This window comes from Schistocerca gregaria, chromosome X (genome assembly GCF_023897955.1).
Source record: "Schistocerca gregaria isolate iqSchGreg1 chromosome X, iqSchGreg1.2, whole genome shotgun sequence".
Classification (NCBI taxonomy): Eukaryota; Metazoa; Arthropoda; class Insecta; order Orthoptera; family Acrididae; genus Schistocerca; species Schistocerca gregaria.
In genome coordinates, this window is record NC_064931.1 from 633,831,787 (window position 1) to 633,838,787 (window position 7,001).

The following is a 7,001-nucleotide window of genomic DNA, read 5'->3' on the forward strand; positions in this document are numbered from 1 at the left end:
CACCAGTCCCCTTGATATCATTTAGCCATCTCTTCTGGGGTCTACCAATGCTGTATCTTTTTTCTGTGTCCCTAAGGCGTCCAGTGCGCCATCTCATTGCTCCATCTCCTGGGATCTTGGAGCGCTGTGTGGCCAGTCTGTTACCGTTTCAGTCTCTTAAGTTTCTCTTTCTCTCCTGATGATCTCGTTTCTCAACTTGTCTCTGAGGCTGATGCTCAGCGTCCGTATTCTCGTTGTTCTTTGTGTAGTCAGTAATTTATGAACACTCGCCTCTATCAGAGTCAGTATTTCTATACAGAATTTTGTTACTTTTGGACACAGGACATTTCCGTTCTTCGGTTCATCGGAACATACTTGTCTGTCAGGATAAACTGTCGTTGTTTAAATACTGTCCAACTCAAATCTATTTTTCCTAGAATTTCTCCACTTTTGTTGGCTTCACTTAACGGAATGCTATAGCCGAGGTAGATGTTTTAAATGGTTAGGTGTGTAGATTTAGGACTATCCGTATCCCCTATTGATTTACTGTACGAACCAAGTGCTGCAAAGACAACTTTCACTTCTTGAATACAGTTGTTAGTTCTGTCAGGTCTTCACGTTGAGTACTTGAATTTTGTCGATTACGAACTTTTCATGCACTCTGTCCGTTATCGTTGACGGTGTTCTGATTGACACCGGCATTGGTTGGTTCAAATGGCTCTGAGCACTATGGGACTTAACTTCTAAGGTCATCAGTCCCTAGAACTTAGAACTAATTAAACCTAACTATATTAAGGACATGACACACACCCATGCCCGAGGCAGGATTCGAACCTGCGACCGTAGCGGTCGCGTGGTTTCAGACTGTAGCGCCTAGAACCGCTCGGCCACCCCGGCCGGCGCACCGGCATTACTAAGGGCTTTCGCGACTACACTCATAGCCACTGAATTAAACGCTTTACTATAGTCAGTAGTTACTGGGTGTATGTTGATGCATTTTGTAATCTTTTCAAGGAGAAGTGAATGGTTTGGATATGGTTAACAGTTGAGGAACTTTTACGAAAGTCTGCTTGTCCGACTGGTTGTTCGAAATGTAGTATTTCAGGTATCCGTTGTTTATTACTTTAATCAGAAGCCAGTAAAGATGTTCTGGAGGGCTTACAGGACGATAATAATCTCAAGCTTTTCTCTTTTCAGGTTCTTGAGCAATACTGCCACTTCGGCATTTTTCCAAACATTTAGTATAATCCCAGAATCAATGCACCCGTTTATGAGTGTTATTATAACGTGTAATATTTATTTCCCCCCCTATTTTCCACATTATTTTTATTCTTAGAGGATCCTTCTTGTTTTTAGTGTTACATTACTCGGTTTTTTGCCTCTGTGTTTATTACTTTTGCTATTTAATCAGTATCTGTGTCCAACTATGGTAGTTTTTCTTCAGGTACTGTGTGAATAGGCAAAATACACAGGGTACGGCAGAAATCACTTAAAGTGCAAAAGATATCTTACATATCGGTGGCAATCTATCCTTCCTTGTTCTTAGTCTTGTTCACTGGATTTGAATCCTTTCATGTTTTGGTGTTCATCTATTGTTTGCATAATTCGATGGTAGTCGGTGCAAATCACGAAAGTAAGAAAACGGCTATTTTCGTCATCAAATCCCTATAAGAACAAATCTGTAAACTCCAGTTGATGTATACCAGCTACAAAAGGAATCTCCTAAGAATTTTAGGAATACTATTGCTGGTGAGGAAGGCTTTTAAGAAAACAAATATGTATCGAACCCCTAGAGACCACGGATTATTCACATCAAACCACTCACCAAATATCCCTGAACTATCTTTGAGGGCATATCTATAAAGTAGATATCCGCCAAGAATACGTGCTTCGGTGTTATGCCTTGCAAGCCCTCGACTTAGCATAACGAATCAGCTGTGTTCGACTACTTTTTTAATGCCATAACGTATTAAAACATTCGAAATGGATAACACAAATCATATTTCTTATTCCGTGCAGTGACGTACAACTACAAGATGCGACTAAAAGTAAGTGAAACTTGAAGCTACATCTTGTTCGTTGTTCGTCCCTCAGTAGGCTGTGAGCTGTGGGAAAAGTTCTATTTAACACAAAATGCTTCGCGGAGTTAACAGCGGAGGCCGACTGGTGTTATAAAAGGGCTATAAAAGCGTGAGAGCTGGAAAAAACGGCAGGACAAAACAGATTCCTTGCAGATGTTCTGCTTAGTATGAGCCGACTGACACAGTTCTCAAACATTTTCATGAAGGTGGTATTACGACACGAACGCCAAAATTATGAATTCATTCAGTAGTTATAGGGGGCTCATGGGTGAATGTGTCTGCTATGGCAAACCAGGAAGCAACGCTAACTAACCTGGATATACGTCGCGTCTGACTGGCGGCGGCTATTGTAGACCGATGGCGAATAAAGGCTTGGAGGGTTCTACGTTTAGGCAGACAAACAGCATTTTTTTCAAACTGCTAGGACCTGCCGTCTTATTACTTTATGCAGGCTCTAGTGCTCCCCACAGATCTCTTACCCAGCACCCACCGCACAGCAGAACTGTACTACGCAGTTAAGTCAGCGGACGCTGTTGCCCATGCAGCACCGCGTAGAGGTGGGGCTACATGTAGTTCATTTGTCTGCTCTTTGATATCATCTTTTATTTACTTATCTATCTTTTAAATAAAAATACATGAGTTTGGAAGGATGAAATTACGAGGGTCGTTCAATAAGTAATGCCACACATTTTTTTTCAGAACATATTTATGGTTAAGAGTCAGAATTTGGTGACAGTATAGATCAACATGTCTTGTCGATTTCCTATTTTTCTACCCAGTCTCCGTCACGATCTATGGTCGTACGCCAGCATTGTGGAAGAGCATGTTTTTCCTGCTGGTAAAAGCTCTTGTTCTGTAGGCGTAGCCATGTTTTCATTGCATGACTGACACTCTCCTCTTCTTCAAAGTGTTTTGCCCGCAGAGAATCTTTAAGGTCCAACAATTCATGTGAAATGGCCTTTCTTTGAATCTTGTGGTCCGCTGTTAGCATTCGTGGAATCTATCGTGAGCACCTCTTTGAACATCCGAGAGTCTTGATCATTGCAGACGCAGTTCCAATGCTGACCGACAACTGTAGAGCCAATTGTCCAGATTTGATGCGACGGTCGGCACGAATAACGGTATCCGCACGATTCAGCATGTATGGAGCAGTGGCTGTGAGAGGATGTCCCGAGCGTGGCTGACCATGGAACTCTGTTTCTGCATTTCCTAAGGCTTTAACTTTCTTTACCAATCGTCCAACTGCACTCCTATCAACTGCAGCATTGCCATACACTGCACAAATGCTTTTATGGATGTTCACCATATTTTTCTGCACATAACAATTCAACCCGCGCCCGGGTTCGATTCCCGACCAGGTCAGGGATTTTCTCTGCCTCGTGATGACTAGGTGTTGTGTGATGTCCTTAGGTTAGTTAGGTTTAAGTAGTCCTAGGTTGTAGGGGACTGATGACCATACCTGTTAAGTCCCAAAGTGCTCAGAGTCATTTGAACCATTTAGAAGAATTCAATAACAGCACGCTGCTTGTAACGTGAGACGTATGTAGACGCCATTTTGACGCTGCACTACGTCTCTGACATCTACCACAACGGTTCGAAACCTCACAGGCGTACAGAAGAAACATCAAATGAGAAGCACAAAAAAGGACGTTTGTCTATGTATATTAATAGCTTTTTAAAAAAATATTGGCACACTACTGGCCATTAAACTTGTTCCACCAAGAAGGAATGCAGATGATAAACAGCTATTGTGATTACATTTTCACGCAATTGGGGTGCTTAGATCCTGCGGAATCAGTACACAGAACAACCACCTCTGGCCGTAATAACGGCCTTGATACGCCTAGCCATTGAGTCAAACAGAGCTTCGATGGCGTGCACAGTTACAGCTGCCCATGCAGCTTCAACACGACACCACAGTCCATCAAGAGTAGTGACTGGCGTATTAAGAGGAGCCAGTTGTTCGGCCACCACTCACCAGACGTTTTCAATTGGTGAGAGATCTGGAGAATGTGATGGCCAGGGCAGCAGTCGAACATTTTCTATATCCAGAAAGGCCCGTACAGAATCTGCAACATGCGGTCGTGCATTATCCTTCTGAAATGTAGGGTTTCGCAGGGATCGAATGAAGGGTAGAGCCACGGGTCGTAACACATCTGAAATGTAGCGTCTATTGCTCAAAGTGCCGTCAATGCGAACAAGAGGCGACCGAGGTGATGGTATGGCACCCCATACCATCACGCCGGTTGATACGCCAGATGACGAATACACGCTTCCAATGTGCGTTCACCGCAATGTCGCCAAACACGGATGCGACCATCATGATGCTGTAAACAGAACCTGGATTCATCCGAAAGAAATGACGTTTTGCCATTCGTGCACCCAGGTTCGCCGTTCAGTACACCACCGCAGGCGCTCCAGTCTGTGATGCAGCGTCAATGGTAACCGCAGCCATGGTCTCCGAGCCGATAGTCTATGCTACTGCAAACGTCGTCGAACTATTCGTGCAGATGGTTGTTGTCTTGCAAACGTCCCCATCTGTTGACTCAGGGATCGAGACGTGGTTGCACGATCCGCTGCAGCCATGCGGATAAGATGCCTGTCATCTCGACTGCTAGTGATACGAGGCCGTTCGGATCCAGCACGGCGTTCCGTATTACCCTCCTGAACCCACCGATTCCATATTCTGTTAACAGTCATTGGATCTCGACCAACGCGAGCAGCAATGTCACGATACGATAAACCGCAATCGCGATAGGCTACAATCCGACCTTTATCAAAGTCGGAAACGTGATGGTACGCATTTCTCCTCCTTACATGAGGCATCACAACAACGTTTCACCAGGCAACGCCGGTCAACTGCTGTTTGTGTATGAGAAATCGGTTAGAAACTTTCCTCACGTCAGCACGTTGTAGGTGTCGCCACCGGCGCCAACCTTGAGTGAATGATCAGAAAAGCTAATCATTTCCATATCACAGCAGTTTCTTCCTGTCGGTTAAATTTCGCGTCTGTAGCACGTCGTCTTCGTGGTGTAGCAATTTTAATGGCCAGTAGTGTATTATACACATGATCATTTCTCCTTCGGAAAACTCGATTTGTTCAGTCCATGCGGATCTAATCTAATATATGTTGATGTTAATTGTTAACGTGCTATATGTGTTAATGTTTGTTAGTTTACAAAATGGTTCAAATGACTCTTAGCACTATGGGACTTAACATCTGTGGTCATCAGTCCCCTAGAGCTTAGAACTACTTAAACCTAGCTAACCTAAAGACATCACACACATTCATGCCCGAGGCAGGATTCGAACCTGCGACCGTAGCGGTCACGCAGTTCCAGACTGAAGCGTCTAGAACCGCACGGCCACACCGGCCGACGTTAGTTTACAAAACAACAACAACTAATACTACTACTAGGTTAGTAAGTAAACAAATTTAGCATTGCTTTGATACAATACCCTGGCACGCTCTAATCTAAGTTATGTACAGATCTTACGTGGCTGTACAAAAAAAAAAAGCTTCCAAAAACCTAATTATTAATCCTGTAAATACGTGCTTGTATAATAAAACTAGTTTCTTTGAGTAGTGTACTTGTTAATTTGGTATATATTGTGCAACATCGATGATGTGTCACAGTTGTATATTAGCAGTCTTTGAATTACGGCCATATGTTTCTATGTTATTGTATATTACATTCATATTATCACATACAAAATGATAAGTTTATTTATATAAATATTTCCCAATGATCTGCACAGGTTTTACGTGGCAGTGTACTACAGCACTAGTGAATTGAACAAAGAAGCAGCTGCAGTTGTTCACCTTTTCATTTCCTCTAGACACCGATGCTCGGTGCAAAGTGGTCTGTAAGCAGTCATCCATCTAGTATCAGTTAAACGAAATAAAGAACAACTCTAGAGAAAACAGAAACAGGTTCCACCATTTTTCTTGAAATGTTTGTTTTCTATTAACTATTTTTGTAGTCTCGGCGAATACCTTGTCATACAAGGACTTTTTCAGTTAATTAAAGCGTACAGATCAGGATGAAAATAAAATACATACAATGAAAACAGACCCATTTCGATGAAAATTGGTACCAAAATAAGTACGAATAATATGGATCAGATATAGAAAGGAAGAGGATGTGCGAAATTTTTTGATGACTTAAAATGTGCTTCTAGTAAGTGAAAGTATACTAGGATACCTTCTATTGATGCACCATAGTGAGTAAGAAACGTTCGAAGACATTTGGTTTACTGGGGACGTTGCCTCTTTAATATTTATAACTTCAACGACTAAAATATGATTACTTTTGTAATCTTTGACACCTTAGATTAGATTATATTGGTACTATGCCAAAGACTACTTAGATAAATGCCATTATGTATAACAGTACATTACAGTAAATGTTGCAATGTAAATGAATAAATGATTAGACGTTCTAGTTTTAGGTAAATGTTGGAACTTCCACTTCTCTGAGCATGCTGAACGATTTTGGCGAAGTGTCTATGCTGGACTCACTATCAGACTGTCTCTCACGGAGCTTGTGACGACACTGTGGAATAAATAACAGTCAGTAGAAATCCAGCCAAGAGACAGCACGAAGCAGAGATACTTAATTTCCGGAAGAGGGGACCAGCACCAACAGTATGTTCATTTCCGAAAACAAAGTCTATCAATCCTCAAAAGCATTACTGACTGGCTAAAGGTGGGCTTTCACCTTGTGAATGTGTGTGTTTCGGTGCGTGGTAAAGGGCACGGGACAGTTCTCCTTCTCTGAGGGTCAGAATTGTGATCAATAGGCTCCGGCAGACATGATTCAACTGCGTAGAGTGAGGCCGAAGCAGCGATTACGACACTATGGCCGATGTCGATGGCATCTCTGGAGGGACGTAGGTACGGTCTAACGTAATAGAGCTTGGCTTAACGGTGGCAACATT